This window comes from Pinus tabuliformis, chromosome X, assembly GCF_031772625.1.
Source record: "Pinus tabuliformis cultivar Carrire ecotype Pingquan chromosome X, CPIR1, whole genome shotgun sequence".
NCBI lineage: Eukaryota > Viridiplantae > Streptophyta > Pinopsida > Pinales > Pinaceae > Pinus > Pinus tabuliformis.
In genome coordinates, this window is record NC_142308.1 from 1,640,396,583 (window position 1) to 1,640,409,703 (window position 13,121).

The following is a 13,121-nucleotide window of genomic DNA, read 5'->3' on the forward strand; positions in this document are numbered from 1 at the left end:
ACTCGGTCCTTTTCATTTTTAGAGAGTCTGAAAAGGTACGTAAAGGTAACTCCGAAATTCCTTTTTCGTCATCTAATCCCTTAAGTCCTAAAAAGTATAAAACAATACAGAAGGGATGAATTTTGGATAGTTTTAACGAGCCGAACAAAACAAGCGCTCGATCTTTTTGTGCAATAATCCCTCAGGTCCAAAAAGATTAAAATCTAGAGGAGGGATAGCACTTCCGGTCGCTTTAACGAGCTGGAAGGCCAAAACTCAGCAATCTTTTCATATTTTACGAGTCAGTTGAAAAGAGCTTAAAGAAGACTCGTCTTTTGAGGAACGAGTGATAAAATGGGTAGCAGCTGATTCCAGGTAAGGTTTGGAATTTTCCAATCACGGCAGTGTCACAAGGATGGCTAGTGAAATCACTCTTCGCAGCTGTTCCTCAAAATGGGTAAACAATCAAATGGAGGTGAATGATCGGCCAATGGAAAAGTGGAGGTGACGGTGCAAACACGACCAAGGCTTTAATGGCTCAAATCTTCATTCACGGTGGTTATTTACCGGGGAATAGTTCATTTTTTAATGAGATTAAACGCGGGTGGAAACACTTGCTCATGTCTTATGTTTATTTTTTAACGAGCTTGAACTATGTGCTAAAACTGCTCGATTAATCCAGTCATATGATAAGAATGTCTCATATAAAACGGAAACTTTTAGATTTTTTCCCCACATCCTTTCTTTATGCAACTTAGGTGACGACTAATCCTACGAGTTTAAAGGGTTAGAGGTCCTAAAAATTTAAAAAAATAAATAGCCGCCCCTCGCTTGCACTCCAAAAGGTTTGCATGCCCCCAGGTATAAAACAGAGTTTCGAGGTCTCCCTCTATTCGAGCTGACAAAACATTCATTTTATCAGGAAGGGTCACCCTTTATTCGAGCTGAAAAAACATTCATTTTATCAGGAAGGGTACTACCTCTTAGAGGTTACCCAAAGATTGTTCTATTCGCGCAGCAAACAAAACACTTCTTCGGCGATGTCTACTGAGATAAACAAAGGTGAGCGACGATGCCCGCCAACTCACATAACTTTGACAAAAGAATCTTATTCTAGAATAACCGCTCTTCCAATCACGGACGGGGTACAGACTAGTCATATTCTCCCGCGAAAACCTACTCTATACCTGAAGGTTTCCTGCCGAAGCAGACCAGGACGCATGCCCCCTGGGTTTCAGTCATATCCCTCCAAATTACTCGCGCTCATCGGGGGGACGGACTGGAGATTGAGACATTTCTTGCGTGAAGAGACCATTTAGGGATGGTATATGACTATTTTCTATGCGTGATCCGGGAAATGAAACCTGGTCCACAAGCTTGACCACTCTTCCTTCGTGCGGAAAACACATTACTCTAAAGAGTGAGGAGACGATGGCTCCCATGCAATAAATATAGTCTCGTCCAAGGAGTAGGTTATAATCCAAGGGTCCTTGAACTACCATTACGTTCATTTGAACTGTCTTCCTTCTCAATGTTATGGGCACATTGGGAAGGATCCCTAAAGGTCGACTGGTTCCTCTATCAAAGCCTGTCAGATTTCTCATTTCAGGCAAAAGCGATGGCGAACCAAGCGCTTTCCAAGCAGTAGAGGAAATGATACTCACAGAAGCCCCTTCATCTATGATGGTACCAGCCATGACCATTCTATATATTTGAATGATAATTCAGAATGGTATGCTTGATGGTAAACGGGGTCTGCCTAGTTGATTCCAGTCGAAGGAGACAACTAGGTTGCTTGGTGGTGGGACCGAGTAGATGGCCGGGTACGGCTCTGGTGAACTTCCCTCCTGCGGTAAGGGAATGGGTAGATTGCCCCCATGTTCGTCGGAGTCTGTGTTGATGAAGAGAATTTGGACGGTGTCATCCTTGTTCTCTTCAGCGACTGTATCATCCGAAGATAAAACCTCTGAAGGCAAGACCGGGTCAACTGCCGCCTCGACCTTTTGACTTTCTTCTGGTATGGATTCAGATGGTTTATCTTCGATGATAGGCGTTTTAGTCGACCACTTGAGCGGGTCGGCTGGATTTTCAACTAGCGACGGACTCGGCAAGAGTTTTTTATATCCAGGAGGAAGTCGTAACGGTGAAACCGGACGATCATCCAAAACTCTTTTCGCTTCTTCTAAGAAGGGACAATGGTGGACAACATGATTTCCTTAGCACAGTTTACAGGGAAATCTAGCTTTCCCTCTTTGTCCTGGGGCTTCACTTTCACTAGTTGACGGTGTACTTTCAACATGATCACCAGAGGTTGATGACACCGGATTGTGCAAACGAGGAGACCAGTCCCTTAGTATCCGAGGGATGCAAGGACAATCTCTGTGAAAGTGGTCTCCTTTGCAAATGACACATGGTGATTTAGGCCTGGTCGGTGCAGTGTGTGGATTTTCGTTAGACGACACTCATTTTCCCCCATTCGCCTTTGGCTCCTTCTTCTTCTTCTCTTTCTTCTTCTTCTCCTTCTTCTCCTTAGGAACTTGACTTTTTGCTTTGCCAGCCCTATCAAGCGAAGAGGAAGGAGGAGAGGAAGAATTAGAGGAAGTAGACGGTTGGTGGGCAACTCTGGACTCGTCTAATTGCTTATTCGATTGTTCAGGAATAGTGGTGTTCTGAACGACATTGGTTGAGAAGAGACAGACTGGCAAGCCAATTGTCAGTCCTGGAAGCGACAATGTGGCCATATGGGGTGCACCAACATCTCCCCAAGAGGAGAAGGGACTAGGATTTCCACCAAGGGGAATTCCTTGGTTGGTAGACTCCATTTTCTCAACCTAAGATCAATGTAGGAAAAGGGTATGAATATTCCGTTTAAAATAAATTTTAAGACGCTTTGACACAACTTGTTTTTTTAGTTTTAAAGAGTCGAGAAAAAACAAAAGATGACTCTAGTCTCGTTCGATTTTTAATGAGCCTGAAGTGACAAGTGCTCAGATGGACCTTTTCCGTTAAGGAGTCTAAAAAGGAACGAAAGGGACTGCTCTGGAGATCTAGGTAGAGGGAGTACCAAACCAATCGCAAAACTGCAGAATACTTTTTACGGTATGGCAGTCAATCTTCCCGAATGTTATGTTCGGTGCATTGCGATCAGTAGGGCGGCCGACACGGCTTCCTATGGATAAAAGGTTTTAAGCCTATAGGGGTCTCACAATATATACTTGATGGTACATGGGAGCACAAGTCCATACTGGCACTTATCGTCTCAAAGTGGAGGAATCACCCAACCATCAGTGAGGACAAAAGTTACCAGGCTTTACGACGCCGGAATACGTCTCTAGCCTAGACCTCTAAATGTTGTGTGTTAAGTTCCAAAGCGTTGTTAGATTCATTCAATTTATTTTAAGTTGATCTTTCTTAGAAGTTTGCCTTTTGGGATCACCACGAGATGTAGATGTAATTCCTAAAATGCAATCTAAAGATGATAAGCAAGCTTTTATCTCTTTTCAGCAATGAAAATCCTAGCTACAAGGGGAAAAGAAAGACACAATATTTTCTCAAAGAGCAAAGAGCACACTGTAGATGCACTTTTCCTAAATCAAGCCAAACAGACTATCAATATGCAAATGCACATATGAATGTATTTGTTTTCACTTTCTTAATATTGATGCCTAAAAATAAAGTTGATGTACAAATCTGAATTTGCTTTCAAGTGAAAAACACAAACAAGCTTCTTTTCGAAATCAAAAGGTAGAGAAGATTACGACACTTTATGATTTTGAAATAAACACTCGTTTCGACACTAGAAAATGACAAATTCAAACCAAAGACAAAAGTAAAAGCATAATCGACTGTCAACAGCAAATAAACTTTCTCCTAAGATCAAAATTGACACTTACGATAGATCTAAATCTGAGGACGACAGTATGACTATTCTACTCTTTCAATGGAAAACTGTAAATGATGTAACAAACACACAAAGAACATCTACAGTCTTTTTGTACAAAGGAGGCAGAGTTAAGGCAAAGGAAAGGGGTTTTTAAACAGACACACACTGATCACAGGCTGCAAAATCAGAGACAAAACTGAAAAATGAAGCAAAGAACCTCAGCTACACAGGGCTAGGCTGATCAACGCACCTGTTACGCAAAGAAACTGAATTGCAGCGCAGGTAACCCTCTCGGGAACTGCGTTGAAATGCAGAGTCTCTTCATAGTGCCTGCGCTGGGGCAGAAACGAGACTTCTATCCGAGTTCTGGGTCACAGTTTTCAATTTAATCTATGGATTTTGGCCGAGTAAAAGCAATCAGTAATGCACAATCAGAGGGTGGATTTAAAGGAGGTCTAAGAGCTATCACAAAGGGTAATCAGATCATTTGTGAATCAGCTGTTCAAATCATAAACAAATCCAGTGAAAGGATTGAAGTAGCAGGTGTCTACTTTGCATTTGATAATGACAAATGCAGTTCGATTGCTACTTCTGTGTTTATGAAACAGACAACAAGAGAAACACAAACAAAACTAACTAGACACGATCCCCAGTGGAGTCGCCATTTTGTTAACGGGAAAAGCGTCTACTTAGAATGCCCCTATCCCACTAAGGTGTGACAGTACCTTAGAAACAGACAAGGAAAACTACTTTCGTATTCTTCTTTATGAACTATAAACGAAGAGGAATAGGATGAACCAACCTGTGTCTTGCGCTAGTCCTTTGATCCAATCTCTCTCCTCTTTGACAGCTTCCAGCTACCTGCTCCCTCACTTGCCCAGCTTCACCAAGTCCCTGCAAGATCACAAAAGAGGAAAACTACACAAAGACATGGATTTATATTCATAAATAGCTTAGGATCAGATTTAAGATAAACATGCAAATATAACAAAACATCACTGATACACAAGCATGTAGGAGAAACTCAAATATTTTTATTGATATAACAAGAAGGTCCAGGAGGAGTTACAACCGATGATTCCTGACCTAGCATCAACCCCCCAGCAAAGGAATCCCCTCTTCACCTCCAACAAAGCATAAATCACCCAATACACTGATCTCTATCTCAAAACCAACAGCAATTCTCTGCAATGTACAAAATTCCAGCCTCTGGATCTCTGGGATGAGGGATCCATATATAGATGTATGCAAAGAGGATGAGTCAGCTTATGGTTTTACTAGTGGCCTCTCTCTGTCAGTTCTTGCTTCCACTTGGAGACTGAGAGCCTCTTACTCATCCTTGGTCGAACTCAGTGAGGCAAGTGTCATTGGGGAAGATTCTGGAAGCTTCCATTGTCTGTCCACCTCGCGGAATGACACTGCCATTTGTCATTTCCCGCTCAGCGCACCCTAGTAGTGCATTTAGGTGCGTTGCAACGCACCTAGCTAGTATACTGGGGTGCTATGCAACGCAGCTAGCTAGTGGAGCAGCTGAAATGATCCTAATTTGACTGATTCTGAGCAGTTTCTGGTGGAGAACTTCTGGGAGAAGCTGTAATTGGTTGACCTTGTTCCTCTAGGGGTAGGAACAACACTTTTAGGGACTTAGGATCCCTTGGTTTATGGACATTTCATGCTTAGAGCTCTAAGGCACAAAAATGTCTATAACAATATCACCACTGTGTGCCACTGATACTAGCGTGGCATGTCACCCACCCGGGCATACTGTAGGATACCTTTGGTCAATTCCTCAAGGTTCTTCACAATTTCCTCCTCATTATCAACCCCTTCTAAGGAGATATATCAAACTGCCGAGCAATGTGCCTGTTAATTGGGGACATCTCAGCTAGTTGCTATGGTCCCACATCAGCATTTACAAAATTGAAATGTCATGAATGCATATATTTCAAAAAACAATAAAAAAAATCAAAAAATCGAAAGGATTTTGTTTACCTCCATCATAATAATCTTCTCCCTCTGGGAGTGGCATATCTGGATCGCCACGGAAGTCGGTACCACTATAGGGCCAATCCTCTACTACGTTCAGCTGTCCCCTTAGCCATGAAAGGAAGGTGGGATTGTATGACATATGTTGTCACCTAGTGATTATAGGCATCAATTCACTCCAACGGACCATCTACGCATTTCGTGGAAATGGCGAGTTCACCTCTACAAGATGGTAGTGAAATAGTGGAATCTGCTTCAAAAAGAAGGTCACTAAAACAGAACCATATCCAAATTGCTTCAGGTTTCCTGCCTTGGCTTTCGATAATTGGCACTTCATGTTTACCTTCATGGCTTGTGCCCAATTGAAGATAGTCGACATCATACAGTCTATAGCATAATGGAACTTGGATTTGTTGGATTTGTTGGACTCATGCAATGCCTGAGCCCCAGCCACTTTGTTTATGGTCAAGAGAAGTTTTTTCAATACAAGGTCATTAACACTAGTAATGTCAACCTTGCCACTCTTTGATTTCAATGCTTCTGGGGAGTGTTCTGCGAGCAACATGTTCACACTTGCCCCAATAGGCCTAGCCCCATATATATTGATTAGTTCCCCTCCTCGAGATAGTCCAATGATGAAATAGATGTAAAATGTTTCTAAATCCAGTTCCTGGTCCCAGATCACAAATATTTCCCAGTTAACATCCCAAACATTGATCAAATATTGTAGCAGCTTGGGTTGAGCCTGAAGACCAGGTGTTGTTATCACTCCTCGAGATCTCCAAGGTTGAGGAAGAGTCCAGCTGAGGTAACCACAAACGAACCTTTTGGCTTGGTAGCTAGCCCTACCAAGCTAGAGAGGGCTCTCTCCAAAGAATCACAACCAAGAGGACTGGATGGATTAGGGTTTTAGGCTAGATATATTAGCTCAGGGTTTGTTTGATTTGATTTATTGGGGTAGTCATTGGATGAGTGAATTAGGTCAAAGATTGAACTAGGTCAGGGCAAGAGAGAATCAAAATAGGTCAAGGCAAGAGAGAATCAGAATTGCAGACATCTGATGGGGCAAGGTAGGAAAGTGTTTTAACACTTTGTAGTATATTTATGGAATGGTTTAGAGTGATGAGATGCTAAAAAGAGCATGAAAATCATGAATTCTTTTTAAATTGAATAAATTAAACACATTATGATGATTTTCCCAAAACAGAGCATAGAAGATGAATTCTTCTTATCACACCTAGAAAATCAAACATATTTAGAAGTGAAATGGATAATGGAAGATAAAAAACATTCACACACATGTAATTGAAGAAGAAACAATGTCAAAATACCATGCCACAGAAATCCCACCAAAATAGCTGCAACTCATCAAATATATTCCATGCCAAAGTCTAAAACACTAGTACAACATCCAATGGAGTCCAACCTATATAATGACTGAAGAAATACATGATATAGGCCTAAAAAAAAATCCTCCTAGCCTTAGGGGTCGAATCCATGAGAGGTGTAGCAGTTCCACCAAAAACTAAACTGATAGCTAGAGTGTAGAGTGGTCAAAGTGACTCATCCCTCACTTTTTGGAAGCTGATTCATTACATCACAAAGGATCTTTCACCTAATGTATTTACCCTAGGTAACAATAAAAAAATCATTATCACATTTTCATCCATCAATTACATTGTTAAAAACATGATTTTTCAAGGTGAAACTATCAAAACTGAGAAACTCAGAAAATTTGTGTCAAAAGCACAACCCCAACTTCAGCGCCACCTTTGGGGGGTTCCCGGTGTCAGAATTGAGTCCAGGATAGCTCATTGGAAATAATATCCTATTTAGTTTCCATATCTACCTTTATTTTCCAAAATGGTTACGTTTTAACCTTCCAAAAGTTTCTTCTCCCAATACTAGTCAAAAGCACAGCGCCAGCTCCAAAACAGGGCAAAAACATGGTTTTTTGGGTGTTTTTTGACATTTTGATTGCCCATTTGACCCAAAAAAAATTAGAAAAGTGATTTCCCTGACTGTATTTGGCCTTATAAATCCAATGGTGGTGCCCATTGTTTATTTGGAGGTCTCTAGTAAAAGCACAATGCCTTGCCCAGAAGTGCATTGCCTGTGTTGAAAAACACAGCGCCCAAAGCTCTAAGCATAGCGCAAAATTCAGCTCCACTTTTGATTGCCTTGATGAAGTCCAAATTGAGATCATGATAGTTCGTTGGAAAGATATCTCTCTTGGATAAACAATGGACCTATCAAGCACTGAAAATGATCAAGAATAGCCCCTCAAAAATCAATTCTCCCGAGACTGGTCAAAACGTGTTGAATGAGGGTGCAAAAATGAAGTGTTCTCTTGCAGGAAACTTTTGGAGGTCTTCCTCAACTAAAAAATGTGCTCACGGTATCTAATTGGAAATCACTTTCTGTCTAGTTATCATTTGACTCATCAAGCAAGTCATTTGGACACTCTAGATAGGAAAACTATTGCTTTTTCCAAGGTCACTTCAGAAGTGCAAAAAACCTCTTGTAGCACTTATATGTTTTACATTTCTAAAAAACCATAACACCTTTGTAAAAAATGAAGGAATTTTTTGTTCCTTGGCATATTATGGATAAAAACCTCTCTCACTTTTGTAAAATTCATCTCTGTTTGGTTGGAAACATACTTTGAAGAAAAACTGGCCCTATGTGTGGCAAATGATTTGTCCCTTGGAATGACTTCTTGAAAAATGATGGAGACATGATGTTTATGAGTTGTAATGGCCTAATACTTGCTGAAATTACCTCCCTTAGGCCTCATCTTCTTAGATGTCTCTGATTCCATATCCAACCCTAGCTCAGTGGGAGAGGAAATTAGGGTTTAGTGTAGGCAAAACAAGGGATTTGGGAAATTTATAGGAATGAAGGGAAATGAAGGGGATAGGGGGCTTCTAAATTATTAGGAAAATTTTGGGAGGTAGGGAGGGATGTTAGGAAGTAAGGGAAACTGTAATTTTAAGGATTGAGTGAGGGGAAGGGGTCCAAAAGGGCGAAACACATGCCTAGTCTAGAAAAGTATCAAAAGCGTAGCAATAGGCTAGGGTTGTAGAAAAATGATTCTTTTGAGGGATAGGAGTGATGGGAAGTATTTAGGAAGGTATATCAAGGAAAGGAGAAGGCATAAGAGCATCAAGATACAAGTTTTGTTGATTATTTAACCATGGAGGTCATGAAACCAAGAAAAATGCCCTCCAAACCCTAGGAGAGGGAAATGAGAGGAATGGGCATGGGGAAAGGACAAGGGAGGCAGATGGAGTGTAGGTGAGTGAGGTTTTTTTTTTACTAGGGCTACCGTCAGTGAGTAAATATTTAAATGAGGACCTAGGTGGAATGACAAAAATTTCTGAGCGAGACCCTAATATGAATATGAAAAGAGGAGTTCTGATCACTGATGGCAGTATGCAAATACTGACGCTAACAGGTGTGAGGAAGAATTTGAGGAGCCCACAATTCCTTAAGGCACTCAAATAGTTTGGGTCCACCAATGCTTGTGAATCGATTGCCTCATGCTCATTTTCTTTCCAATCGACCATTTTTCGTTGTGTTTTGCCTACAAAAACCATAAATCCAAGTCAACATTCATCCTTAACTGAAGAAATCCGGATTCAAGCAGAGAAATCAAGAATTCTTTTTTCTTTTCACGGAACTGGCATGACTATTTTAAAAACTATAGCGCTGATGACACGCTTGATGGTGTTTATGACCCTCGATCAGTGTGATCTCGTGCTTGGAAATCGTGCCGACCAAGGGCAATTTTTTTTTCTAAAATCTCCTCCAAAAATCCAAAAAATGGTTAAAAATAGGAAAAGCAAGCATGAAAATGATGCTAAGGGTATTAGCTCTTAGCTGCAGCTGACGAATTTTCGAATGGTCTCCCGGATCTGCCACAATCCACTCCTGAAAATCTAGGGTACAAATGGGTGAAAATTTCTTCACACAAGGTAAAAATGTAAAATGGTAAAAAAATTATTTACTTCTCCCCATTTTATTCATTTTTCATGATATTTTAGGGTTTTTAAATCATTTTTCACCTATTTTACCTCTGAAATGGGATAATATGTTTACCTTTTGTGTAGTGCCAGGTGATAGATTGTTGATGATGGTATTGGAGTCGCTTTTAAGTTCTTTTATCGACTCATAAAAGCTCAAATGAAAAGATCACCAAGTATTTTTCCCTTTTTAACTCATTAAAGAGAATAAAAATGGGGAGTTCGCTTTCAAGCTCTTTTCCGACTCTTTAAACACAAAAAGATTATCGAGCTCTTATTGTTTTGAACTCATTAAAGGTTGTGAAACATCATTTACCTAGTATATGTTTACCCCTTTTTCGGGCTAGGATAAACTATTTACGAAAAAGGTACTCCTTGAATGAAATGGTCAAGTGGTTATCTCAAGTATCATTTTCTACCTTTTTGGGCTTGAGAGACACAAATGTACGAAAAGGGACCATGTGGATTTTTCCTTTCCGTGTCCTTTTCAAACTCTCTAAACATGAAAAGGATATCGAGTTACACCTTTGTTGAACTTGTTGAAACATTAAACGACATCGGATTCATCGCCATGGCGAGCATGAGCTTCTCCTTCCTAGGGCTCATTAATCTTACTAGGTCAGATTCATCTGAAGGATGGACTTATAGTGTAATCACATGTTATTCCCTTCAATCTTGCAATTAAAAATAATTGGGGTACCTGCTAGATATGGTGGTGGAAAATGGGAAATTCTATTAGTTGTGTTGGAAGCTCACTCTTGAACATGACACTTTCTACTTCATGTCGGGTTGGGATATCCTCACTTCATCGTTGACTTTGCTGGGTTGGCCATTCATTTTTTCCTTCCATTTGATCACTGCCACATCATCATGACCTCCGATCCTATGGATCCAAAAGCTGCCAAACTCCAGAATCTTGTCGCGGATATGTTCAAGAGTTGTCCTTCTACAATTACACTCATTCCTAGTTCTCTATATCATCCATTATCATTGCATCCCTTAATCTTGTGTCAATGATGTGGTATACATCATGGCCCTCCTTTGACACAGTCACTTCCGGTCGAATTCAGCTCATTATCTGGGATGTTGGTCGAGAGACTCCCTTCCAGTACCTTAGAGCTTGTATGCCTTAATGGAAAGTTCTTCGCACTCAATGACAAGTTCACATCATTGGATTTCTATTAGGTGGGTGTTCACTTTCAGTTCCTTATTCAAATTCCGTGGATTATGCTGTTGGTACCTTGAGCACCATCATCATTATTGGTGGTTTCTCTCGTGCTTGTTAACAGTTCACATCATTGATTGGTAATCAAGCAATTTTCTAGCATGTTCAACATCGACACATCTATTCACATGTTAGAATTTGTACTTTGGTCGGGTCGTGTTGGAGCACAAGACCCTGGGCTCAGATTACTAAAATCTAGGTTGCAAGGTAATGTGACATGATAATGAGTTGTTATATGTGATCCTTCGCATTATTGGATGGTTACAACCATACCTTAGTTTCAATATGATCCTCTTTATTGAATGGTTGCGCCCATGCCTTGGATCCATTTACATGATCTCTCTCTAGATGGTTGCATCCATACCATGATTCATGTATCATTTCTCAGAGTTTCATTCATGTATATGTATCTATGCTTGCTTGCAGGTTTTCTGACGACGGACTCTTGTTCCTTGCATCTACTTGTAAAGAATTTCACCCCTCACTCTACTTTGGCCTTCATGCTTTAGGGGGCATCTGTTACATAGCATTTTGTCACTATCCCTGTAATCCCCATTCCTCGATCCTAGAGGACCTCTACATTGAACCTTACATGCTTTCCCATCATGAAGAAACTCCCATTATGTCCCTGTTCATGAGCAGAACATTTCCCTTTTGCGTCACTTCCCAAGAATCTTCCTTTTACCCCAGTTTACAAGATTGGCACTAATGACACATTTCCTCCTCGCACCTTTTTGTAGAGTCTAAAACTCGGCCTAACACCTTATGGTACAAATGATATTCTTTTCAGTGGCACCAATCCTCTTTTGGCAAGTTTTTTAAATATGTTGTCTAAGATTCCAGGTCTAGAAGCTTCGTAACAGAAGTTTGGTAAATGGTTAGGATGGAAGGAGCTGAGGAAGTTAGTTTGGGCTCCTTTTCCCTATTAATATGGAACAAACCAAATAGATAAGCCCTCTCCCATCATAAGAGGAACCATCTCCCCTCCATCTATATAAACTCCCTTTCCAAGCTAATCTAATCTTAGTCTTTTCGGAGCTTGAATAACCAACAAGATATCTATAGCTTGTAGCTTTCTATTCTATGTTTGTGGAGGGAGAATAGTGTGTTTGGTTTGGTTTGGAAATAAAGGGAAGAGGCCTTAAAACTTCCATTGTTGGGGCTACCCATGAGATGCTAGCAAAGGTGTGGGAACCTGGATATGTCAGAGGAGACCGGAAACTTCAAGGCTTTGGTTGTAATCTCTTTGTGAACTTATATGAATACAACTATTGATTGATTTCCTACATTAAGTGTTATCTTACATTTGATGGCTTAAGATTCCTTGACATTTTAAGTAGGTTGAATGCAATTTATATGCTATCACATTTGTTGTTGTTGTTTGTTTGCTTGTTTCAGGTATTCGAAGGAAGGAAACGAAAAGTAGCTGGAGTAAGGAAGCAAGATAATTACCAAGTGGAATATCATTCTAAAAGGTAGGCCCTCTTATTTGATTCTAGCTTAAGGAAGTTTTCCATAGATTGTTTGTTTGTGGCTAGACCCGATCTCTCGGGATAGAGGAATTGCCTTTTTTTGGATCGAGAATTTACCTACACCACACAAAGGTGAGGCTACTTTATTGAAGTCAATTATGAATCTCCTATGGTATCAAACTAAGCCCAAGAAACTTTTCACATCCCTATTATTCTAAGGAGTAGGGACCCTCTTTATGATAGAAATTTTATTTGGGTCCACTTGTAGTCCTTCCCGATATATTCAGTGACCTAGAAAAGTCCCTGCATTCATCAAGAAATCACACTTCTCAGGACTAAGGGATATGTTCATTTAAATCAATTTATTTAATACTTTCCCCGAGTTGGAGAGAGCCTCCAGGAAATCACACCCATAGGGAGTGAAATCATCTATATAAATTTCTACAAAGCCACGGACTAGCTCTCCAAAGATGCTTAGGACTTCCCTCTAAAAAGTGGTAGGGGCATTACATAATCCAAAAGGAAAGACCCTATAAGAAAATATACCCCAA